The sequence below is a fragment of the Podarcis pityusensis genome (assembly GCF_964106645.2).
Source record: "Podarcis pityusensis genome assembly, chromosome: 5".
Taxonomy (NCBI): domain Eukaryota; kingdom Metazoa; phylum Chordata; class Lepidosauria; order Squamata; family Lacertidae; genus Podarcis; species Podarcis pityusensis.
In genome coordinates, this window is record NC_138032.1 from 67,507,243 (window position 1) to 67,535,105 (window position 27,863).

The window sequence follows — 27,863 nt, forward strand, 5'->3', positions numbered from 1 at the left end:
ACATCATCTCCACTATATGTTGATGATAAAACTGCTATAGGGAAGGGTTGAACGCCATGAGAGAGGCAGGAACATCTCCTTCTTTTTAAATCTAAGGGCTTATCCACACTTAAATTTTGCCCTGTTCTTTCCAGGCTGTGCTTTAAATATCCACCTCTGCATGTGTTCAAGGAGAGGTGTGGCTTTCCCTGCTAAAACCTGCTCTTTTAGGCCGGAAGGTTTGAGGCCTAGTTCTCCAACTGTCACTCCTCATTGGAGTGACACTCCTCCAACTGTCACTTCCTTATTGAGAATGCCTGCCGGAAGGAGAAAACGAGGTGCAAAGAGCCAGAAGACCATTATTGAGACTCACAATTCCTCTAAAACAAAGAATCGGCAGAGAGCCAACGCCATCTGCCCTGGCTCAGAAACAGAGCGGGTTGAGGAAACCGAGAAAACAGAGCAAATAGAACAAACAGTGAGTAACAACGTTGGGGGAACCTCACCCCCCCTTAAGGAGGATGTCAATGACCCGACCCCCCTACTCCCAGAAAAAGCTAATCCGCCCAAGAGGGCAAGAGCAGGAACAGGAGGGATTCCTCCCACTCCTAACGCTGACCCACCCATGCCTCTAGAACAAGATATCAGAGGAGCCTGCTTTCAACCAATTCGGGATATGCACCCCTACCAAGAGATTTGCATGTTGTCTGCAGAAACTATGGTTCTGGTTCTCCACAGACTGGATGAAATCCTCACTAGAATAGTTAACATTGAGAAACAATTGGATACTAGTTCCTCCCCTTTAAATGCCCAAGGGCTTAAAAGGATGATAAGAAATGACTTTGTTAACAACTCACCAACTCAAACTATGGATGAAGTGAGGTCCTGTCAAGTCTTGCAAACGAACCAGATAATGCTTGAGATTCACCAATACACTCATAGGTGGATGAACTGCAGACAAATTACTATGTCCTTGTCTCAGCTCCTGAATTACCATTACCGAAATGTAGATCTAGAAAATTTCCACTTCCTGCCTACCTTGAGAAACACCACATGCCTATTTATGACCTTTAGGTCATCAGCCCTCCCATCTCGACTCATGGAGATAAAGGATACCCTATGGTGGTTCCATTCTCTCCGCCCAGTGAGGGTATTTAAGGACGAAACTAGGAGGCAATTGGTCCCTTGCATAGAGTCAAAGCTAATGCGGATAAAGGAAACCAAGCTCAACACTAGAAACACTAATTGCCCGAAGGAAGAAAAGAACCCTGTAAGCCTAGAATTACAAGACCTGAAGAAGAGGCTAATGAGTATAAAGACTGAGATTTCTACCCAAAATATAAGGACAGTGGAGCCTAGAACACAATATTTAAAGACGTCCAACAGCTCTTTATCCCATAGAAAGACATCAGTGCAACTCCCTGTTCCCTTTTCAAACGACACCAAATTAGATGAAGAATTTGGCGCCTCCGACATTTCTATGGCAACAACACCTAAAGAACTCTATGTGGCTGACAATTTGGAGATACCCAGCACCAAATCTACATCTGGACCTTTGCCTAATGTTCCAAAAACTTATCAGAATGATCAGCCTTCTCTACTGTACTCCTGGCGAGACAGGATGGACAGATCTTCCAAATTCGAATCTGGCTCTTTGTTGGCCAGTGATCCACATTTTATAACACATACCTCATTAATACTTCCACAGCCAAATATAGAACCAACAATCCTCCAGTTAACCCAGGAGGGAGAGGGGGATTGACAGTTAATGAAACACCATGGGACTGTCTCCCCCGCTTGGGGTGCGGTTGGTTGGGTTTTATCTTCTAGGGATACTTACCCTATCAGACCTCCACCTCTTTCCCATACCATTTTGACCCAGGAGTCCTGGCCCAAGGATGACTTGTTATTGAGGGGATGTTACCCATCTATTGGGGAAGCTAGTATGGGATCTGGGATTTCCACAATTGAAGGGCTAGGGAGGAATGGCGGTGGGGCTAGATATCTCTATCGGCAAAGGGTTTCGAGATGCAGTGATCCTCGAACCCCTTCCAATCTACGTCCCATCCCAAGGGATGAGGGTAGGGAGAGCAAGGATTACCCACCTCCGTCATTGGTGCTGTGCAATGCCAGGTCCATAGGCAACAAAACCGCCACCATGCGTGACTTTTTTGTCTCGCAGGGGATTGACCTGGCTTGCGTGACGGAGACCTGGGTACGGGAAGGCGAAGTAGTCTCCCTACATGAGATAACACCCCCAGGTTTCTCTGTCCTCCTTCAATCGCGGACTGTGGGTCGGGGGGGGAGGAGTAGCGTTGCTTTTCCAGGAGGATTGCTCTTTCAGAGCTCTGCCATCACCGGCGATCTCCGGCATTGAATGTGTTGGTCTCGTGTGGGGCACCAAGGAGAGCTTGGCTGTCTGGCTGGTGTACCGACAACCCAGCAGACCTGCAGCCACCCTGTCAGACCTGCTGGAGGTGGTGGCGGCCTGGGCCTTGGAGTTCCCAAACCTACTGGTTTTGGGAGACTTCAACGTCCATGCCGATGCCGCTCCCTCCTTACAGGCTCTGGACCTAGTGACTTCCATGGCAACACTAGGGCTCTCCTAGTTTGTTTTGGGCCCCACTCATCAAGCAGGCCACACGATGGATCTGATCTTTGGGGCTGGCATAGATGTGATCATGCTCCCCGCTGTGGAAGTGCCATGGTCTGATCACTACGCTCTGAAAGCCAAGATTGACTTCCCACTCCTCCCCGGCTCCGGTGGCGAACCTATTTGGGCTCGTCCGCGATAACTGATGGATCCTGATAGATTCCGACAAGCCTTACGGGACCCTGCTCCTCCTGGCGACTCATTAGATGACCTTGTTGAGGGCTGGAATAACCGGCTCTTGGCAGCCATTGATGAGATCGCGCCTAAGCGCCCTCTGCGGCCCCGTCGAAACTGGGCCCCTTGGTTTACTGAGGAGCTCCGGGAAATGAAGCGGGATCTCAGATGGCTAGAGCGAGTATGGCGACGGACTCGTGACGGAGCCTCAAGAACATCTTATAGGACGCTTATGAAAGCCTATGAGATGGCTATGAAAGCTGCTAAGAAATCTTACTTTGCAGCTTCCATTGCATCCGCTAGCTCTCGCCCGGTACAACTTTTTAGAATAATTAGGTCAATAACGTCCTTGGGAGGACAACCAAATTTAAGCACAAATTCGACCCACAGCTGTGAGGCATTCGCGAGCTTTTTTGCGGAGAAAGTCCTGTTGCTCCACCGTGACCTCCCTGCCAGTTTAGATACAGTGACGGAACTGGAGGCCCCTCAACTGACTTCAGGTCCAGTCTTGGACCATTTCGATCGGATACTCCCTACTGATGTGGATAGATTCCTCTAAGTTGGTAGGCCCACCACCTGCCTCCTTGATCCGTGCCCGTCTTGGCTGATTAGGGAGTGTCCAGATGTTGCGCGGACCCCCCTGGTTGAAATTATCAATTTGTCCCTTGACACGGGGACATTCCCAGGGGAACTGAAGGAAGCAGTGGTGTGTCCACTCTTAAAGAAAACTTCATCAGATCCCTTAGACCTATCCAATTACCGCCCAGTTTCAAATCTTCCATACCTGGGTAAGGTAATTGAGAGAGTGGTTGCTGAACAGCTTGGTAGGTTTCTGGAGGAAACATCGGCATTAGATCCATTTCAGTCCGGTTTCCGTCCTGGTTTTGGGACCGAGACGGCTCTGGTTGCCCTAACAGATGATCTCCGTAGACAACTGGATCGAGGTGGGTCAGGACTGCTGATCCTTTTAGATTTGTCAGCAGCCTTTGACATGGTCGATCATGATCTTCTGGACCACCGCCTCACAGACGTGGGGATACAGGGCATAGCCCGTAACTGGTTGTGCTCTTTTATCTCTGGTCGGGGACAGAGGGTGGCACTAGGGAGGGAAATGTCGTTGTGCTACTCCTTGGTGTGTGGAGTGCCGCAGGGCGCAATCCTCTCCCCGATACTTTTTAACATCTTTATGCGCCCCCTTGCCCAGATTATCCGGAGCTTTGGGCTGGGCTGTCACCAATATGCTGATGACACTCAGCTCTATCTGCTGATGGATGGCCACACCGACTCGGCCCCGAACACACTGACCAGATGCTTGGAAGCTGTAGCTGGATGGTTTCGTGGGAGCCGATTGAAACTAAATCCTTCAAAGACAGAGGTCCTATGGCTAGGTCAATGGGGATGAGGGACCAACTCCCTTCTCTTGCAGGGGCCCAATTAGTGCCATTGCCTTCCGTTAAGAGTTTGGGTGTAATCCTTGACGCCTCCCTTTCCATGGAGGCACAAGTTACAGCAACAGCAAAGGCAACATTTTTCCACCTTCGCCGCATCAAGCAGTTGGTCCCTTACCTTTCCCGCCCCGACCTGGCCACAGTGATCCATGTGACGGTCATCTCCAGGCTTGACTACTGTAATTCGCTCTACGCGGGGCTGCCCTTGAAGCTGTCCCAGAAACTCCAGCGGGTACAGAATGCTGCAACGAGGCTCCTCACGGGGTCTCTGCCATGGGAGCATATTCACTCAGTGCTTTTCAAGCTACACTGGCTCCCGGTGGAGTACAGGATCAGATTTAAGGTGCTGCTTTTGACCTTTAAAGCCCTTCACGGCCTAGGACCCTCGTACCTACGGGACCTCTTCTCCTGGTATGCCCCACGGAGAGCCTCAAGGTCCATAAATAGCAACACCCTTGTGGTCCCGGGCCCTAAGGAAGTTAGATTGGCTTCAACCAGAGCCAGGGCCTTTTCAACTCTGGCTCCGGCCTGGTGGAACGCTCTGCCTCATGGGACCAGGGCCCTACAGGATCTGATTTCTTTCCGCAGGGCCTGTAAGACAGAGTTGTTCCGCCTGGCCTTTGGCTTGGAGCCAATTTGATTCCCTCCCTCTCTTTCTTTTTTGTTTTCCTTCTCCTCCTGCGATGAGGCTACATTTTAATATTTTAATGTTCCATTATTTTAATGTTGTATTTTATTTTTGTTTTTAAGTTGTAATCATTCACCTTGTTTTTATTATTGCTTGTAAGCCGCTCTGAGCCCGGCCTTGGCTGGGGAAGGCGGGGTATAAATAAAAAATTATTATTATTATTATAGATTTTAATAGTGGCGGATTGCACCTTTGTGGGTGGCCAAGTGGCTCCCATTCCTGAGCACGCTTCCAGATTAATGATCATTAACATTCAAAATATGAAAGAATCAAATAGCAGCCTTAAATTCCTTGGATATCACTTTCAGGCTATGGCATAGTAGAAACCTTATTTTAAAATCCCACCATTTCACCGGAGTGTACACAGCCAATCACATAATGCAGTTTGAGTCAAATATTTGGCAAGGGAGGCCTAAAATGATTGAATATTCTTTGGGGAAACTTTCCAGACTTTTTGATCTGGGTGTTTGGCATAAATTTATGGTGGGCGTAAGTTCTAATTTACAGAAGACAGGACAGATAAACGGCCATAAGAAGGAAGATCAGGGTCTTGAAGCTGTCCACCAGCAGTTAGCACCTGACAGAAGGCACAACTTCCATCCATGGTGAGATGTATTAAATTGCTATTTAAATTACTGTGAAAATTTCTAACTTTGCATCTATGCATATGTTAGCATGGGCACGTTTTATGCAAATCTGGTGTCCCCTTATTTGATGTGTTTCCTCTTTTTTGGATGGGGGATATATTTGTAAATTTGCGCCCATGCACTGATTGTTCTTTGGTTTTGTTTGTTTGTGGGGGAGCAGTCTTCCAGGCTTAAGCATTTGTACCTTTGAAAATACTGTAATTACAGTTTTATCATATGGGGCAGCTAAAAAAAACAAAACAAAAAGACCTCACTTCACAACTGCAAATGACTTTTAGCATTTTTCCCCCACCAGGAAAAGATCTATACTTGAAGCAGTACAAATCTTCCTATCCCTGAAGGGTTTAAATCTGCATGTGACTGAAGAAGATTACCATGAGGTTAAAAAAGGCACACTGCCTTATTCTGCTCACTCACACCTTAGCTTGCAAGTCAGCAAAGAAGCTTGAATTCCCACTCCAAGCGCCTTAAGCAACACTTATTTTTTAAAAATAAACTTTTTATTCCCTTTACCATGTTCACTGACAAGACAAACACATATGACAATGCAAACAATGATAAAAATATTTTGTTGGGGTGAGGGGTTGTGGTTACACAGCTTGTAAATGTGATGCCTTGTGCATTGGGTGTTAGATATATCCCTTAACGTTTAATGTGAAAATGTGGTTAAAATAAATAAGGCTTGACTGTGTGCATGCAGATTACTTACACAGCAGTTATGGTTCTCGTCATCACACATATGAGCAAAATCATGTAACACCAGAGCACCCCCTAGAAAACTGGGTGGGGGACTAGAACAGTTTAAAACACAGTGAGGGACAACAGCAGCTCTCAGTCTTCCTAGCTCAGTTGGTAGAGCGTGAGACTCTTAATCTCAGGGTTGTGGGTTCGAGCCCCATGTTGGGCAAAGGATTCCAGCATTGCAGGGGTTCAACTAGATGACCCTTGTGGTCCCACTTTACAATTCTATGATTCCACACACTATGATTCTCTCCCTCACTGGATGATGCTTCAGTGCATCTGGCTGCTAAACAGAAGGTTGGTGGTTTCAGCCCACCCCGGAATGGCTGTGGGCAGGATTCCTGCATTATAGGATGACCATTGGGATCCATTCCAACTCTACAGCTCCATGATTCTAAGATATGAGGACCAGGGGAATTGACCAGTAGCCAAAAGAAGTGCTTGGCTGTGGTTCAGATCCAGAGCACATATGGTGCTGATTTCTTTCTGAGGAACATGGTGATTCACAACTGCTACTGTTGCCTTTTGAGCTCGTCAAACATTTAAGAGTTTCAAAGTGTCTTTAATCCCATGGATAATCTTGAGGCGGAGTTCCATGGAGCAATCAAGCTCCACAATCAGATCATTTGTGTGGAATGTAATTCACCACAATTCATGTGGTGAATTACATTCCACACGGAATGTAATTCATGTGGTGAATTACATTCCACACGGAATCTAACTTAACAATTTGCATATTTTATGGCTTGCTGGCTCATGCTCACCATTGTCATCTTCTCATTCTGAACTTGATCTGACCACTTCCTCCAGCTCTTCAACAGTCAATACCTGTTGGCCCTTAGTTAGCTCTTCCACTTCTTTCTGGATGAGGTCAACAAAGCCATCACTACCCACTTGCCTGGTCATCTGCACAGTGTCCTTCACCTCAATGGCAATGCTTGGGAATCCCTTGAAATTGTGCACACATTCCTTCCACAAGTTCCACCAGTGTTCATTCACTGCTCCACGCATCATTGCATCCACTGGAAGTGATGCATTGGGCAATGCTGAAAGACTTCCAGCATGCTGTGAGGTCAAGACCTGTACCAGCATCCATTGCATTGATCATCCAGGATAAGGTGAGTGTGATGGCCTGGGAATCGGATTCAGAGGCTGAACCTGAGGAATCCCACTCTGCACAGGAGTCCCTGCCTCCAGGACCAGCTGAGCCGGGGCTGGGGCTTGAACCTGAAGGGCCCTCATCTGTGCCGGATCCTCAAGAGCAGACACCAGCTGAATCTGCTCTGGCTCTGGAGGTGATCAAGGACCCATTGCCTGCAGGTGCTCCACTCTCAGCCCCGTCAGGGGAAGGTGAGGATGCCTCTGGGTCCAGTAACCCTCCAGCCTCTCCTGAGCTGCAGAGGCTCAGGACAGAGAGACGGAGGGAACTAAGTTCTCGCAGGAGGAGTGCTTGCCTCCAGGCCAGGAGAGGCGAGTCACCTGTAGACTGGGACCGCCTCGGGGCAGATAAAAGCCAGTCGGCCCAGTCCCAGGTTGCGGGAGCAACATTGTTGGTAACCTGTTCCTGCCAGCACCCTGTCCTGCTCTTCTGCCAGAGTTCCTGACCACACCCAACTCCTTGCCTTGGACCCTGCTTCAGCCTTGATGGACAGCCTCCATACCACACCCTCGACCTCAGACTGGACATGGACCACGCCGCACGGTAGCCCCCCGGAACCAGCACAGTGAGCTTTGTTTAAACAGACTTAAAAGTAGCGAACCACACCTTGATCCAAAGGCTGCATGAGGAAGGTCATTGTGGGGGCAGAGGGGGGAAGATAGCCTCTACCTTGCTGCATGCAAAGTGGAGTCCCTCAGGACGCTCATGAGCATTGTCCACAAGCAGCATCACTTTAAACTTCAGTTGTTTCTCCTTGCGGTAATGCCTCACCTTTGGAATGAAGCAGTTGTGGAACCAGGCCAGAAATGATAAAGAAGTCACCCGGGCCTTTGTGCAAAAACACAGGATGCAGATACTTGTCATTGCCTTTTGGGGCACAGGGATTTTGAGACCCGGACAGCAAGTCTGGCTTTATTAACGCTCTAACCGCATTGCCGCAGAGCAGCACAGTCACTCAGTCCTTTGCAGCTTTGAAGCCAGGGGCTCGCTTTTCATCTGTGTCAATTTCAGTCTGCTTAGGCATTTTCTTCCAGAAAAACTATGTCTCGTCTGCACTGGAGATTTGTTCATGAAGATATGCCTTGTGATCCAGATGTTCTTCAGGTTGAAGCAGTCTTAAAGCTGTTAAGCCAAGCTGGGCTGGTTTTAAATTCCTTGGCAGGCTGGTCCTCATCTGTGTCGGAAGGTCTGAAGTGGTTCATGTCTCCCTGCCACAAGTTCAGTGCCTTTTCTGTCTCCACCAAAGCCTTATCCCACTCCTGGCTGGTCATATGCTGTTAGTGGGGCATTTGCTACCACAGCCCCACAGTTCTCTTTCTCAAAAACCTTGATGACACAGATGTTGGACTTGTTCTAGCCAAATCTGCATGCCACAGCACACACAGACATGCCACATCTCAAGCAGTCCAGGACACTCAACTTCCAGCGTGGTAATCACCCTCCACGTTTTTGGTTTCTCAGCAGCTGATGATCATCATCATGATGATGCCTTGAATTTTAGGGTGATTCTGCCATCTGAAGCTCTGTCAACCACCTCCTCTGCATTCCAACCCCATCTGTTGGCTCTCCAAATCCCTCTGCAAAACTCTCAGGCCTTTTCCAATCCAATGTCTCGAACTGCCTCTTCCCCGTTTCCGCCCACGCATGCTATTTTCACATCATTTCCTTATTCCCCCCCCCCACGTGTCTCTCATTTTTGCATAATTTTTATTTATTTATAATTTTTTTTTGGGCAACGTGCCTAAAGGTTCAAGTGAATATGTTAAATAAGCATAACTTGCGAGTTTCCTGTATTTTGCTTAATACTTTTTGCTTATTCTCTTGCTAAACTAAACACTTTTTCTTTTTTAAAAAATAACAAAACACTGAAAAAAAACATATGGCAATGCACTGTTACATAAAAGTTTGGTAAAGAGTCAAGAAGCTGTCATGCCTCAAGAGAAACAATGTAGGAAGATAGACTGAAAGTTAATGGAAACCAAAAATATCCACAAAAACCCTCTTTGAAGACTTTTAAGTTCCCCCAATTTCATTTTTTCATGTCAATTCAAGTCCAGTGGGTACTAAAATTAAAACAAAAATGATTCATTAAAAAAGGAGAGGAAGGAGTCTCCTCCATCACGCTGCCTTTTATGTCATACAGATAAGTTAGGCATGAGAGCTGTGTTAGGATGGTCCAAGATTTCCCTGAAGAGTGTATGTTAATCAGATACTCTTTTATCCTACATTCCTTTTACCTCTCTCTTGAGGTGCACAAATGCACTGAAACGAACTGTTGGAGGTAAAAAGAGAGGCATATATAATGCTTAGGACAAATAGGCCATCGGACTGAAATAAAACATATCCTGTAAGAGTCATCTGCTTCCCAAGACTTCAAAGTGCATTTGAAGGCTCCTGGGTAAGGAAAATATTTTGGAAATTTGGGGAGAAGCGAAAATATAAGATGAGCAAAATTTCATGCATTCCTAATAGGACCCACAAAGACACCAGTGCAGGACTATTCTGTGTGTAGCGGCTGACTCTTGTCAACACTACATGAACAAACCCACTGGGCACTGGGCAAAGCTGATATAATCTGGAACTAGTGTTGCTACTGAATTTTCATAAAAGTGACTATTCATGGTAAATTTGGACATTCCTACATGGGAGATACACCTACGCAATTCTGAGGGAAGGAAAGGGAATTTAGGCAACACTAATGAGACATTCTTAGGGACATTTTCTGCCAACCTTTTTAATCAAAACTTAGATATACAGGAGGAAGACAGTAACGTACAGTGAATGTTGGTCTTTGAACACATACATATCAGCAGTCATCCACTAAGAAGCTCACTGTTTGACCTTGGGCTAGTCCCTTATCTCTCAACCTATTGGGATAATGTATGCCGCTCTAATAAAATGGGATAATGTATATCACTCTAAGATCCTAGATGGTATAAAAATAATAAATAGGCCAATTCTTCAAACTGTCCTTGATGAATTGAAGAATGAATGTAGGGAAAATAAACTCTCATTTAATTACACCTATAAACAGTTGATCTATTTGAGTCTCAATAGGTCCCAGTTTCTCTCTTCACTGAGTTTTGGAAGGTAGCTAAAACTCTGCTTTAGTAAAACTACTTTAACATCTTTGGCTGAAAATAGTCCACTACATAAATTAAAATGTTTATCAGTATTAATAAGTTAATATCATGGACATTGATAAAAAAGCCAGCTGAAGTGGAATGTCTATCATCAGGAAAGCTGTGACTGGGAGGGTGTGGAATCTGGATGAGTTAAGTCAATGTTTATTAGACACTCTTGCCAATGAAGCCCTCAATTGATGAAATGGACAATGAGCTGATGTCTTTAGTCTTATTAATATACAGATAAACAAAATCAGCAAAATGCAATGAAATCAAGGCCACTGATGTTACACATCAAAATGAATAACAATAGGAACCCAAAAAAGCAGGCTCCCCAAAACACCAGCTGAGAAATATGCAATTTACATGATATCTTAAATAATTCCCAATGTATAAGTTTCATATCACATTTTTGCAGAGTACTATTAGTTAAGTATACATCATGTAAATTGCATATTTCTCAGCTGATGTTTTGGGGAGCCTGCTTTCCTTTCCACATCCTTTCTCTATCAGTTCAAATTGGATAGTAATTTATTAACAAGATGCAAAGGAAATATTTCTATGCTGCAGTAATTTATAATATTTTATTACAAAACATCTATCTGGAGAAGCTGTTTGTGTGATAAGAGCTCTCATAAGACATGGCTGTTTTTAACTAAAAGTTTTCAACTGCTTTGTACTGGGAACAAATCCCTTGTTGTCAAGAGGTGTGATGTCAACTAAGTGCCACAAATCAGATGAAAACATACACAAAGGTTTATGCTTCACTGTCTGTTTTATATTCTCTGCTTTCCATTTTCTCCTGTGCATTATAGCTCTCACGTGCCTGCAAATTTCACCAGCTTCTGCTTTAAGGGAAAAGGGTTACAGCATTTTAAAGATTTTAGATTTCCCTTAAGAGTGAAAGGGGAATGCATAGCTTTGTTTTATAGAGTACAGCTTGTTACCCGAATCGCAAATTAAAGTAGACTGAGGACATTTTCCAAAAAGGACAGCTATGGATACAAGGTGGGTTTAGGGGGCCATGCACACCCCTATTTTAAGCATGCCAGAAAAATACTGCCAGGCATCCAGAACATAGGGGAGGGACTCTAGTTTAGTGGTAGAACACTTGTTTTCAGAATTGCAGAGTTGAAATGGATTCTGAGGGGCATCTCCTCTTCACCAGGCTAAACATACCCAACTCCCTTCACCGTTCCTCATAAGACATTGTTTCCACACCCTTTATCATCTTGGTCTCACTCTCCTAAACACATTCCAGCTTGTCAATATCCTTCTTTAATTGTAGTGCCCAGAACGGGACACAGTATTCCAGGTGTGGACTAGCCAAGGCAGAATAGAGTGGGACTATTTCTCTAATGTGTTTCAAAATTTGCAGTTTGGTACCTTCTAACTCTACCTTACTTTACAACAAGTCTAGATGTTATGTCTGCTACACATACACAAGCTGTATATGAAGGACAACAGAAACTTAAGATACAATAGCACCAACTTCTATCCAACTTATACTGTGAGTCAATCTGAAGCAATGATGGAAAACCTTTGACATTCTAGACAATGCTGGACTACAGTTCTCATAATCCCTTACCATTAGCCCCTGGGGCTTACTGGAGTTAAAAGCCAACAATATTTGGATGTCCACAGGTACCCCACCCCACTTCTGAACAATAAATATGGTGTGCTTGCATATGTGACTCTGTGTAGAACTCACTATGGAGATGCCAATTCCCTTGGTGCCATGACCTTGACAGTAATTAACAAGATTTTCAATGATCAGCCTGATCCAATGGGTCAGCATATCCTGTTATGTTCAATTAGTCTTATTTCTGTAATTGGCAAAAATTTTGCTAGGCTTTTATGGAATCAAGTTTTGGGCTGGATGAAGTAAACATTCTGGAAGATGAACAAATTGGCATTAGATCAGGCCAATCAGCCATAGATCATGGTTTCCACTTGTCCCATCTTGCAGAAAGCACTCAAATCCAAAGGGTTTTTTGAAATGAATATGTTATGGGCAGGGTTGGAGACGTTGGTCATTGATAGCAGACTTCTGTTTTCAATCTGGAATTTTTATAGCCAAGCTGAAATGCAGGCAGACAAGCGCAACACTTTTGTGATTCGATTTTAACCATGAGAGTAGTGTGTAAAGGATATGAAATACCTCTGCTTTTATTCATTTTGTAGTGACCTTGGTAGTATATTATTATTATTATTCATTATACAGTAGTACTAATTATTATAATTTGTTTTTACAAAAGTAACTCAAAGTGATTTATAGAAAGATTCTGTCTGACTGCCTTGAACTTTTGGATTTGGCTATATTGTTTTCAGATCACAGGGTTCTTCGGTCACCTATGTAAAAAATAATTGATGTTTCTGCATGGATGAAATTGTTTAGGCCTAAGATATACTAGATCTGCCTCCCTGCCCCCAGTCCCAATGATGAGGGCTAAACAGAAAAAATCGTTCAGAGAGCTATGGATGTAGACTTTAAAGCATGCAGTCTTTAGGAAGTAATATATTTATTTATAGATATGAATACAAATTAAGAAATGAAAATGGAAAAATATATATGTAGAAGTATGAAATATTCCTTGCTGCATATTTTGCAGAGTGATTTTATTGCACTGAACCTTTCAGAATTTGGTCTATATGCCAATAAAGGTTTGTGATTGAGTTATTTCTTGTTAGGATTCATCAGTGCTTACCTTTGCTCCGTATTTCAAGCCACAGGTCTGTGTTTTAAAGCTCCCTGTTTGAGCAGTTTTTCTTTTTTTCTTTTTGCTCTGCCCCTTTCCCCACGAAAACCCACTCTTTACCACGGAATCAGAGCAAATGGAAATCTCCTGCAAATCTAAATTGTCATTTGCTCTGATTCAGCCATAAAGATAAGATTTTCCTGGAGAAAGTGGTGGGGGGAAGCACTCGGACACAGAATGGAAAAGTGCAGACCTGTGCCTAGAAGATGCAGGGCAAAAGGAAACTGTGGGCAAGCCTTAGAGATATGCTTTAACATTATGACAGAGGTTCAAGGTTTTATCTTCTGTAGTATTGCAAGGAAGAATTCAATGGTATCCCTTTCAATCCTTGTGAGACTAGGGAAGTTGAGTCTGTCACATATGTCTTATTGAGCAGAGTCCGTCATGTAGAAATTAGATCAAAATTGATGTTAGATTTAAGGAAATCCTTGAATTATTGAATTGGATGTCTTATTTCTGCAAATCACAAATAGCCAATTGGGGCTTAAAAAAAATGTAAATGCAATGCGAGTAAAATTTGGGGAAGTGTTTTCAATTGATTTTTCATTTACATCCTGCTCTTTTGGTACTTTAACAGATATCTGATTTGATTTTACCAATGCCAAGAGCTATTTTTAATCCTGTAACCACTAGTTTTGCTGCATTGAGGCCTGGTGTCTCTTCCGCCAAGGCAAGGCTTTTCAGTTATGTCATCCCAGTATTTAATTAATATAGTTTAAGAATTTTAATCAAAATCCACATGCCACAAATACAGCTCATTTGCTCTCTAATAACTTCATTTTGGAATCACAATTTAACACTGAAATGTTTCAATAATCTTTGTTTTCCTAAGTCTGAAGGGTAACTGCTCAATTGAACTCATCTTGCAACACTTACTATCCATAAAATATGTTAACTTTCATTCTGTAATATCTTGCACCTTCCTTTGGGAAGGCAATCACCATTGCCATCAGAGAGATAAGTTCCTGCTTGCATAAGCAGAAGCTTCTGTGACTGGTGTTTTGATGGCAAAGAATATATTACTTACTGCTGATTACCTTTGCATATAGCTTTGCTATTCACTTCTTGGAACCCATCGCATTTCCTTCTATAATGCTATTTTATGGACGACTGTGTACACAAATCAAAGATTCAATGGTGATGTAGAAAGAATGAACGTTGACTTCCTCCTATTGGAAAATAGGTTTGTTGTTGGGCTTTTCTCTCCCCTTTGAGGATACGACAGTTTCTTTTCTATGAAGTACAATGATGCTGATGGAAAAATAAATCTACCAAAGCCAATATGCAATAAAGTCTGACATAGCAAGAGATCACGCATATGACCCCCAAAAATGTGCTGGGTAATCATCTATCTATCTATCTATCTATCTATCTATCCATAGTGGTACCTCGGGTTACAGACGCTTCAGGTTACAGACTCCACTAACCCAGAAATAGTACCTCGGGTTAAGAACTTTGCTTCAGGATGAGAACAGAAATCGTGCGGTGGCGGAGCGGTGGCAGTGGGAGGCCCCATTAGCTAAAGTGGTACCTCAGGTTAAGAACAGTTTCAGGTTAAGAACAGACCTCTGGAACGAATTAAGTACTTAACCCGAGGTACCACTGTATATCATATTGAACTCAGGGCAGAGTACACAAAAAATCAATTAGTAACAATGATTCCATTAGCAATCAGAAGAGATGAAAGCACGCGCGCGCACACACACACACACACACACACACACACACCCTTACAACAATAGAGTGACTTGTTCTCTCAGAATGAAATATTCAGCTACATAATAAATGTCTGGGAGAGCAACTAGGTCTTAGTCTGGCACTGCAATAAAAAATAAATTTGGCACCAGATGTTCCTCACAGGGGTGGGCATTCCACAATCGGGGAACTAACAGGGAGCAGCACTTTCAACCACATATGTTAGAGCAGCCTTCCACAACTCTTGTGTCTTCCAGTTGTTCCGGACTTGAGCTTCCATCAGCCCTGGTTACAGGCCGTGCTGGTTGGGGTTGATGCATAATTTTATTTGTATGCCACCTTTCCATAGCTCAAACCATGCTCAAGACCACTTACAACATGGAAAGAATACACAACTGCAACATAACAAAAGTAGTAATAAACAATTAATTAAAAAATACACAATCAAACTCAATTTTCATATAAATCACAAGAAGTTCTAAAATAAAGACACCCCAAAAATAAAACCCAGCAGCAACAGCAATAACCCCTGCCAACAATCCCTCACAAAACAATACACCCAGCCCAAGAATCTGTTCAGAAGTCTCAGCTTTTGTAGCTGGAGTCAGTCTAGGCAGTGCCCTCCCAGGCTGGGTGGAAAAGGCCTGCAAGGCAGGGAGCAGGTCTTCCTGGACTTACAGCCAACAACATCTGGAGTACACTGTATTAACCATCCCTGTAGTATAGCTACAGCTGGAGAGCACTAATGTTTTCACATTCTGATGGTGGGCTTCCTGGAAGCATCTGTTTGTCACTTTGGAAAACATGAAGTTAGACTAGATAATCATCAATGGGGTCAGCTAACTGCATGTTCAGATAGACTGGTAAATAGAAGAGCGTTACAAATCTACATGGACATGACTATGGGTTTGCTTTCGTGCACTCGGACTAGGATGACCAGAAAGAAAGGAGACAGTACTCTAGTATTATCAGTAGTTGCAGAACAGATTGAATTTGTATGGAAGAGTGATTTCCCTACTCGATAATTGCTATGCTATACATATAACTATGTTCCCCCCTTTTTCCATACATGTTAATGGAGATTTCCATGCACACTGCTGCCTACAGTTGAAGGCAAAACACTGATATAGGACTGGTTTGCACTTTATATTTTGCTTTGTAGGATAACCACCTGCTTGGGTGAATGTTAGTAGCAGGGTATATTAAAGGGGGGGAAAGTCACCTTTATTTGCAATGGATTTTTTTTTCAGCAGTTCAAATTCTCTGAAAAAGAGATGAGAGAGAGGAAAATGAATATTGATATGTATGAGGGATGGAAGTGAGATTTTTTTTGCACAGAGGAGCTCTCTTGAAACCAGCCATTCTTTCTATTTGCTCCTATTTATGAAGCTTCCTGTCCTTTGCCAGTGACATTCAGGAGTTTCAGTTTTTGCAGTGTGAAAAGTAAACCTTTTGGTCAGGTTATTTGCCAAAAGAATAGGTTAAATTGTGCTGTGCTGTGAAGTATACAGCTCATGCAGTTTGACAGGAGTGATATTTGTCTTTTTCATTTGTGCCATCAGCTTATGAAATTGGTCCAGACATAGTCAACAGAAACTACAAATTCATTCTTTTAGTTATTCACACAAGTTACAGAGCAAATTTGATTTGTATTTCAGTATTTATGTTCCATTACAAATGAATCAGAATAAAAATATATTCATTGTATCGTGTTATATACTGTGGCTTATATAACTCCTAATATGGTGTGCTATAATTTCATCAATTCTTTTTATTCCTTTGTAAGTTGATTTTTTTAAAAAAAGAATCTACTGCACACAAAAAATACACATTAGTTTGAATTTTATGACTGCTACCATGAAAAAAGCAACTTTTGAAATAAATTCATTTGGTTCAATCCTCCTCCTACAACATGATCACAAATGAAACTGCTCTTAACTATTGATTTCTTGCTGATGTGGATTAGGGTAATACAGTGATTATCCTCTTTGAAGTAAATGAAGGAGAACCATAGAAATCAATAAAATAATTAATTATATGGAGATCAGGAACTTTTGCATAAACAATTCCTATAGTTCAGCAGAGGGCTATAGTTTCAACATAAAACTAATTTATTCTTGGCAGAAAACTTGGTTCTCTCTCTCCATAAACAAATGCATGCTGTTCAATTCAATAAATTATAAGACTTGGCATTCTTATTGCAAGTGCTTACACTATCTGTATCCACCGAGACAATGAATTTAGGGCAACGACAATATGGGGAAAATAAGAGGACTTTTATGTTAGTGCATGTTAGGCAAGCAGACAAAAAGGACAAGAAAGGCTTAACGTAGGTGTGCTTGTCTTACACCGGCAGCTGGTTAAGTGTGAGCCAGCACACTTGTGAGTGAGTCAGAGAGTGACTCAACACAATATAAAGTTTAAATACTCTGGTGTTTGTAGCAAGTCTGCCTTGGTCCCTGTTCCTTAGCTAGAACCTAATCTGTGTTGGAATGGTGCAAGGAGGACACATTGCTGGAAAGACCCTTTATTACTTTTGCTGTAAGCTGTCTGTCTGTCCTTTGGCTGATTAATGTCTTATACCCCATTTAAATGTGTTTATGGGAGGGGGTCGGGAGGTTTATTCTTGTGTGTGTTTTTGTTCCATCATGCATTTGGTGTTTTTATATTGACTTTTACATTGTGAACCACTCTGAGATCTATGGAAAGAGGACGGTATACATGTACAAATTTAATAAATACAGTCGTACCTTGGTTTTAGGACAGCTTAGTTCTCAAACCTTTTGGCTCCCGAACGCTGCAAACCTGGAAGTGACTGTTCCAGTTTGCGAACTATTTTTGGAAGTCAAATGTCCAATGGGGTTTCCACAGCCAATCAGAAGCCATACTTTGGTTTCTGAATGTTATGGAAGTCATACGGACTTCTGGAATGGATTCCGTTTGACTTCCAAGGTACGACTGTAATAATAATAATAACAGCAGGACCTGCTTTATGTGTCTACACTATGTAAGAGGTGGACATCAGCAGCAAAGTGCAGGGTGTTCCCCAGAACTGCTTCAAAATAATCAAACAGTCTCATCAAATGAGTTCAAACCTACTGTAATGTAAAGCCTACTGCTGCTGGGAGTGCACCATTTATATCCGATTACTCTCTGTGATGTTGTTAGGGTGGGGATGAAATCGTCTTTTAGTTTTTCTTTATTGGAAGTAGACTTGAACGTTGAAAAGAGGCAATTCAAATTAAATAAATATTAATGTGAAAACAAGTGATCAGTGGAGTTGCAATTGTGCAATTGTTATCCATTGCAAGGCCTTATACCAGTGGCAGGCAATTTCTGGAGAAAGGGAAGAGCTCCTCTCTAGAGCAACAGCATTCTGGGGAGAAAAGTTATGTGACAAATACACAACTGACTCGAGAACAGAACCTTTCATCAGAACGAAACAAGAGAACCAACTTCCATTCACATATACGCAACTGTCATGCCTACAGTACAGCTTCACAGAGAATCATTTTCAGAGAGAAACACCTGAAATAATCATTCTAAATAAAACATGTCTTCCGTTCGTTGTGCATCATTTGGTTTCATAGTCTTCAGGGGAAATTGCACAAGTAAAAGCAGGCTGCCAACTGACAACTTGGCAGTGTAAATAATTGGCATCAGACTTTAAGGTACACGGATTGTGTGACAAACACTAGTACAGCATATATTAATGAATAAGTCTAACAATCAAATCAATCTGTTGCCATCAGACCTGCAGGCCAGACTATTACCATTTATTTTCAAACATTAGCATTTGGTGCTGAATGCCAACTGCTGTGTTTATTATGGCAAAATGTGTGCATTATTACTTAAGGGTGGTATAGGGGGAAATGATTTTCACTTACCACTAAATTTTATGCTTGGCGGTTCAAATTGATCTGATATGCTTTAGATGAGTAATGTTCATTTATTTCAATTTCTAACCTCCCCCATCTTTGGGGCTCACACGAAACAAAAACCCACTGAAAGAATTGTTTCCACTTATTTCAAAACCTGTGTGACTGTAGAATACCTATAATATCTAATTGCTCATTTAATTGCATTTCCAATTATTGTAATGGAATTCTTAGAGCGATTTACAAAATACTTTAAAAACAGATTCAGAGTTTCTTGCAAAAAAGCAATAATACAGAACATGTAACAAAGATCAAACAGACTAAAACTAGCAACAAATTAAAAACACCAGAGGAAATAAAAAGGCTTCAAATAGATATCAAGACAAGGCTAAATTGAAGTGGTTTGATTTTGCATAGATTTAGATGAAGAGCTGAGAACGGTGCAATGAAACACCCAACCTTGGATGCTGAAACCACTGCAGAATTATTATTTTTCTGATTACTGTAAAGTGTCATGTGAATGTGCGGTACGCATGCCAGGAGCTTGCACTTTACTGCATTTGAGCTTAAACCTATGAAATCTGGATTAGGCTACAAGACAGAGAGTTAAACCCTCACCACATGTTTGCGATATGCCAGAGCATATGTTGAACTACTGATCAGCATGCCAAAAATACTGCTCACTCCATGCCGTTTTCATGATATCACTTAGCTATGTATCCCAATCTACGTTCTGTAAGAATTCTTTTTGAGCATATGTTTGTTTAAAACTTATTTCTTCATTTATTTATTTTTTAAAAGATCCAGAACATTTACAACCAGATCTTAACATACAACAGAGGAACTACAGTTAATAAGAAACAACTTTTAATGCTAAAAAGGATTGCAGCACAAAGTGAAAACCCACCGGATAGTAAAGGTAAGAGGTAAAGGACCCCTGGATGGTTAAGTCCAGTCAAAGGTGACTCTGGGGTTGCGGCACTCTTCTTGCTTTCAGGCCAAGAGAGCCGGTGTGTGTCCACAGACAGCTTTCTGGGTCATGTGGCCAGCATGACTAAACTGCTTCTGGCACAATGGGACACTGTGACAGATACCAGAGTGCACAGAAACACCGTTTAGCTTCCTGCCACAGCAGTACCTATTTATCTACTTGCACTGGTGTGCTTTCAAACTGCTAGGTTGACAGGAGCTGGACAGAGGAATGGGAGCTCACTCCATTGTGGGGATTCGAACCGCCGACCTTCCAATCGGCAAGCCCAAGAGGCTCAGCGGTTTAGACCAGATAGTAAATACACCTGGTGCCTATACGACATCAACACTGGATTCAGGCTAAAAGCATGGGGAAAGAAGCAGAGGAAACACCCTTTACGTTATACATTTATTTATACCCCACTTTTTCCCTTAAGGTGGCTTACAGATAAAAAATAAGAACAGCTAAAAACAGAGAAAAGCCCTTCTCTCCCTGATTGCCATCTATTACAGTTCAGGCGGCAAAGGCACCTGGAGGAGAACTTCAAAGATGACAGTGGTGAACCAGCAGGTTGATGTGGAGGCAAAAGCTAGGTTACATAAAACACACACACACACACACACAGAGAGAGAGAGAGAGAGAGAGAGTGTTGCAGGAACATTCATCCCTCAGTAAAGCATTTGACAACTTTCAGTGCTGTCTTTGTGCTATGAAGGAAAGAAGAAATACAGTTGGTACCTATCTGAAGGGTAATTTTACATTGGCATCTAGCCTAGCCTGGAGATTGCTGATGGGTTGAATTTCTCTTGTTGGCTCACAATTTGGGTAGGCCCAGCCTTATTCCAGTCCAATATGATCATTTTTCACAACAAAGCACCAAAAATTGCATGTTGATGATGCGTGGGGTGATGATACAGTTTTATTCTGAATGTTTACAGAATATTTTACTGCTAAACCCATTTTCCTAGAATAAATGCAGCTCGAACCTGACTCGATCAAGCTGTGTGATATTCTGATCAGTGTATATTTGCAAGTACATCACCAAGTACTCATTATGTACGGATATGACTTATGGTTCCACAGTTCAGTTTATAAAGATAACCACCTCAAGTTCTAAGGTATAATTTATCTTTTCATAGAAAGGTGCCTTATACTAAGTCAGCCCTTTGGTCCATCTAGTTCAGAATTGTCTATTGCCAATGACTCTCTAGGGTTTCCTACAGGAGTTTTTCCCAGTCCCACCTCAAGACTTGGGGGCATATGCTGTCCCACTGAGATATGCCTCTTCCCCAAGGTATACCCATAATGATACTGTGGATATTTTTTTAACTCTTTCCATTTAACTGCTATTTAATAACTCCCATTTATCTCTTATTTTCTTCTGTGTTAAAATTCATAAATTCCAAATCAAACTTGTAATATCTAATTTCCACTACAATCAACACAGCCCTTTTTAGTTTTGTCCTTCTCATCATTTTTGTTCACTTGATGTAACTTGCTGAAGTCCCTTGAAACCTAACTTAAGCATCTTTCAGGTCTGCCTTCCTTCCTACAGTTTATTTCAATGTTATAGGCCACTTAATATGTATAGACTATGCTGACAAACTTTTTCCTACTGCCTTTTCTATTCACATGTTTTATTAAGCTTTTCATTAAATTTGTGATCCGTCTTGGACGGACCCCTGATGCTACCATCAGCTCTTAGAGTTCTGCTTGCCTCTGGGCAGAATTAAGGTATTCTCTACTTCATTCCACCCCACAGAAAAAAAGAGGTGGTTAACAGGCTCTCTGATATAGCAGAGGGAAGACTCCCACTGAGGAAACAGGGGAGGCTTATGAATAACCCATCCAAACATTTCTGAAGCCTTCCAGATCTAGAGAGCCCATGAAAAAAGATGTTCATGTGAGCAAATGACTTCCATTTCCAACAATATGACTCAGTACCACATTTAAGTGCAGTAAGAAATGAATGGTAATCTCTTGGGGATGTTTTCATAGACTACTAAAAGGGATGCAATGGATAAACTTTTGCAAATGTATTTCATCACATGCAGAAGTCACTGGTGTTTATTGTCATAGCAGAACTGTTACTGACACAGTGGTGAAACTGATATCAAGGATGCATTTCCTAACATGGGCAAGAGCTGAATATCTATTCTTCTCTTAGTTCTTAACTGGCCCAACCTACATTCCAATTGTTTTAGGAAGGCATTCAATCACTTCCCCACTTTTTGTTGTTGCTATTTGTGTGACACAGAATTTTTCTTCATGATCTCGATTCCGCATGCTAATTTTAATGCAAATTAATTGCCAAACTTTTCCAAAGTTTTGTGCAATGGTAGCTATCCATTAAAATGTCTGTAAAGCCAGAAATATGAAGTGTTTAAATTCATGTCTAGATTATCTAATTGAGAGTTGTTTGAAGATGTGTAAAACTTGTTTTATTTTATTTATTATAATTATTTTATTATTATTATTGATACTAAAAAAAAAGAAATTATATGCCACCCTTCATCAAAAAACCACAGGGCAGTTTGTGACACAGAACACAAATGTCAATAAATGACATAATATCTATACAATATAAAAATAAAAACAAGTTATATATAAGCACTATGTCAAGTGAGAAGCAGGGAAGTGAAGATCTTCCAAGGTGAGAGACTGGGAGAAGAAAAGAAAAAGCTCCCAGATGAGAGCTGGGAGGCTCGACACTTTCTGCGGGTGACAAGAGTTAAGAGCTCCCTCTTTCTGTTTTTGTTTTTATTTAGATTTGTTTCTTTTATCTTATTGCATTAAGGAAAAACTTCCATAACTGCTTATGGGGGAAAACAGTTATAGAAACATAATTATAATAATAAGAAAGATATAATTGAATACAGATTCTCAGAAAATACATATCATTGTAAGAGCAACAGCACAGGAGATAAGGGAGGAGAAAATTGGCACCAGGGTCCCCAAAATACAACAAGAACAACAACAACAACAACAACAACAACAACAACAGTTGCACCATTACTGAATCTTCTCTCTGCTGAAAGTAGCTTTTAATCCAAGCCACACATACAAAATGACAGAGCCTCCTAGCTCTCACCTGGGAGCTTTCCTCTCCCAGTCTTTTATTCAGCGAGCTCTTCCCTGCCTCTCACTGAGGATTCTGATATCATCTATCTGCCATTTTCATAACCCCCAATGGTGTCTTAGAAGCGAGACATGGGAGGGGAAATTCCATGTGGTGTCTCTCCTTCAAGGTCACTGTGCAGCAGGCTGCCTTTATCATTCCAGCCATAGTATCAGATCTGTACAGAAACTCATTTATTTATTTATTTATTTAAAACATTCTACTCCCTCTTCAGCTTAGAAGGGAGTCCTTATACTTACAATCTTATAAAAAAGCAAACAAACCTTTAACATAAAATAAAAAGGATAGGGGAGGGTGGGAAGTAAACAGACACCATTTCTTAAAGGTACAAAGATCATTTGTGATGAAAACAGATTTGGGGAAGGACAAGTCAAAAGGAGCTTGTCTCTCAGCTGAACTGATGGTGCGGTGCTTGAAATTCCACTAACAGTGCCAGATATTCCAGGAAACACAACAGAATTTTGCGGTTTCTGAACAAATTTTACACATGCCTTTATTTCCCCTCCAAAAAAAAAAAAAAGAGGAAATGCGTTTTCTAAAAAAAACCGCATTGTTATTGGTGTATTTACTCAAGCCCCTGTGAAAGGCTGAAAGAAACGGTGAAACAGACAAACTGCCTCCACCCCAAAGCTTGGAACCTCTATTTAAGTTCTGCTCTGAAGAAATATATATATATATAGCCTTGGTGAAGAGGTGAGGGGGAACAATGTTGGCAGTGACTGTGCCCTCTGCCCCTTCCATGTACAATTCTCTAAAGAAATGCAAGATGTAACACAGAACACACTATGTACTATCAAGACCTGTTGCAAAAGCTGCAAACAACACCAAAGAAACTGACAAGCTTGAGGAGGAATCCATTTCCATGGTGAAATAACTTTTTCTAATCATACTACAGAGTTAGAGTAAGGCTTCTCAGCATCAGTGATATCTGCTCTTAGCGTCCTTTGCACACAAATCTGCCAGTTTGTGCAAAGCATCCAGGCACAAATAATTGGTTTCTCGGAGGAGTGTGGACATCAGTTTATGTATCCAGAAAACTTCCAAATAATTTTTTTATTACCTTTATGAAAACTAAACTAAACAAATATTTGCCCACTCAGTGGATCTACAATATCAATGTCAGAAATGAAAACTGGTGGATTACTGCAGTATACCTAGTTGTTTAGTTGTAAAAATAAGGCTTTTAAAACAAAGCTTAAACATAGGAAAAATAACAGCTGCATTTTGTTTAGAGGTCTGAAAGTTTAAGGTACTAATTAAAAGGATTATGGGGTGTGATGAATGCTTACCTGAACAGTGGATAATCTTATTCCGCCAGGTCTTAAATAGTCCCATAAACTTAGAAAGAGCTTAAAGCAAATGTTCACCTTACCTTTAATCTATAGTGACCCAAATAAAACTTCATTTATTTGCCCTACCACACAACATTTGCTTATCTAAACAATTCTATGATAAGCAGATAGTTTCTTATACAGACATAGTAAGACTGAGCAAAAAATGTCCTGTTGTCTCACATTCAGATGCAAAAGAAGATCTTTCAGATGCAATGAGTGTTTGATTCTACTCTGGAATCCTTTCTCAGTAGGACAAGAGTAGGTAGTTCACTTAGCAATTTACCAATTTTTTTTTAGGATAACAAAACGTTTTGAATAGTGCGAACCTAGATACTGCCTTAAAATACATATCCAGCTCCCAGAGAGCATCTGCTAAGGACTCTCTTGTTTAGAGCTTGAAAAACAATTTAAACAAATAAGCAGCATCAAATAAATAAATAATTTTTCAGTTAGCATCAATATTTCTGGCACCAGTCATGCATATAGCTGGATAAATATCTGACATTCCCATTGATGGCAAGCATAGCATAAAAAAAAATGTATTCACATCTCTGCTCTTTTTTTTTGGTATTATGTCTGTCATTACTTCTAGATAAGAGCACAACCTCATCCCCAGCCAGTGAATGTGTTGGGTTGTGTGGGGGGTTTTTTTTGGGGGGGGGGGAGCCTCAATGTAATATTACAAATTTATATACTGATAATTAAACTGATTTTTCCCCATTTTGTAAATCAAATCTAACCACCACTTTTACTTAGTTTGTATCAGACGCCTAATGATGACAACAACAGGCAAGCAGGAGCAGCATAGTAGGCTGGAGGAGAAAAGCCGTAAGATTTAAAGCTGCATTTGTCAGGCTTCATTATTTTTGATGGGGCCTGGCAGTGCCAGGGTCAGAGGTGCTTGAAAACAGCAGTGGGAAAGAGAAGCAGACAACATACTTAGTGAGCCAATAACAAGGTACATGCTTCCACAATCTGCACATTTAGCAGAGCTTTGCTAATAAAACAGACCATGCCTTCTGCCCCTCCCTGGCAAAAAGTTTGCTTTTACTTCACATGGATTGATCATCAGCCTTCATCTCTGCCACTGACACTAGCTTCCTCTTTTCAGGTCCCCTGCAAATGGCCCCCAGGGCAAAAACTGGAGAGGACAGAACTGAAATACATTGGAATGATGTTTCCACAACCCACAATGTGGTGAGAATACTTGATTTGTGTTTTGTGAAGACTAAAAAAATGAGATTAGATCCAGAGAAGGCAGTGTCTGATGGCAGTCTGTAGCTAAGAAGGTCTGGGCTGAGCTACAAAATGGATGGGAATGACACTGCTTCATAATCTAATATGTGCTGCCGTGAGTTTCCTTGGTAAGTGCTAGGTACTTAGAGTCTGTGGGTTATAAATGTGCAGTGTTGTCGTGTGCTCCCGTCTTCCTTAAACAGCAAGAAATTCCAAAACCAGCACAGCATAACACATGTTAGAGGGAAGGAAAACAAGAGACATGAGTTGCTATTCCACCAAGTATTCAGAGTAGAGCCACTGAAATGAATGGATCTGAGACACATTCATTCATTTCAATGGACCTACTGAATGCCACCCCACTGGTGGTGGTGGTAGTGGTTGTTAGTAATTGGTTCTTGCTTTAGGCAAACCATGAATGGGGACAGATGAAGGTGGGAATTCCTTTTCCAATGATGCAGCAATGCTTTTTAATGTGCTGGCCTTAGAAATGGAAGGCATCACTTGCACTGAGCCTCAGGCAGCAAAATATCTTGAACTGGCACTGCATAACAATACTATTAGCTATCTATCTATCATCTATCGATCCTCTATCTATCTATCATCTATGCTTCTCTGAGAAAATGCATGCTCTTAAGAGTGTCGGAGGGACCACAAGGGTCTTCTAGGCCAACCCTCTGACGTGCAGGAATCTTTCGCCCAACATGAGACTCAAGCCCAGTGTTCTTTTCTATGCTGCCAGGCTGATCCAGACAATTAAATAATAATTTTTAAATTATGTTATAGTTAGTTAGTGGGCTGCAGTTTAGATTTTTATGTGGTTTTCACTGTACACGTATCTGTTGTACACCAGTGTGGTCTTTTTTTATGAAAGGATGGTATACAAGCATTAAACAAGTAAATTAGCAAGAAGAATTCTGGTCATGGAACACTCCGGCTGGTGGAAGCATGAAGGTAACTTTCACTTATTTCCCCTTCCTTCTTGTGTCATTCCCACAGAATCTGTTCTGGAATGTTTTGGTTTTTTTTAAAATGATATTTATTGGGGAATTTATTTATTTTTAAATTACACAAAAAAAAAGACAAGACAGAAAAAGAAAAAATAAAACCATCATTTTCAAGTTCTCCACTTTCAATACCTTCTTTCTTTGACCTCCTCCTCCTCCCTTTTCTTGTATCCTGATTAATAATAATCGCAGCAAATCCTTTCCATATTTCATAGTATTCTGTCATTACATTACCTTAATCTATTTTCATCTTATCTTACAGAAAACCTTAAAGTTTAAAACTTAAATCTTATTTTTACCAACTTCTCCTAGCCATAACATTCTTACCAAATTCTTTAAACATTTGTACAAGAGCCAAGTAATTTCATTTCAACATTTTTTCTAGCATTCATCAATTTTATAGAACAATCCTAATGATAAAAAAAAGAAATAAACAATCCAATCTTCATCCAGCGTCCCTTCCTCCTGGTCCCGGGTTTTGTCAGTCCTTTTTATCTTATTAATCTAGCACATTAACCTGGTAATCTTATATCCGAAGCCCTCAAGTCTCTTCCATGTCCCTTCCGCAGCTCTTCTTCATATTTTCCTTTCATTCATGGGAACTCCATCTTGGTAATGTTTTTGACCCTTTTCAACAAATCAGCCCCTTTTCCATAGTCCAGACTAGACTCCATGTGGTATTTAAAAACATGTTTCAGATTCCCTCCAAAATTAAGAGCCCCCACAGCTCCAAACATCTGGCGGCCCATTGCCAGACTCGAAAAGTCCAAATCTCCCTGTATAGGGGGGTCTGTCCAACCCCCCATTTCCAAACCAAACCAAACTTTGTCTTTCCAAGTCTGGTTTTCTCCAAGTTCATTTATCAAATCCAAAAATTTATGTTCCTGCTGGGCCGCAGCTCCCTCCGTCTCTGGCGCCCAAGATTCAGCAGCATCCTCTTCTCTCAACTGTTCTGTCATGGCACACTCCTGTTTTAGCTCCTGGGTGGGCTCCATATAATTTCCCACTACCTGTTCAAAGGTTCTGGCTGCATTAGTCATCAAATCCGTCTTCTGGCTTAACTGATCTAATAGGGCATTTATTTTGCAGAGAGCACCCAACAGTGCTTCTGAAGACATTGTCCTGCAAGGTCACAAATCCTTTCCCACGGTTGTAATCTGTGGCAGCTGCAAGCTCCCAGGAATTAGTTACAATTTCACAGTCCCCCTCTAGGGGGAAATCTTCTGGTTGT

At 41.5% G+C, this 27,863-nt stretch overlaps 1 protein-coding gene across 14 annotated transcripts in view; it reads right to left on the minus strand.

Moving 5' to 3' along the window:
• The window catches only part of PCDH15 (protocadherin related 15), a 648,544-nt gene that overhangs the window by 375,376 nt on the left and 245,305 nt on the right, over positions 1 to 27,863 (minus strand). The gene's annotated exons all lie outside the window — the stretch shown is intronic.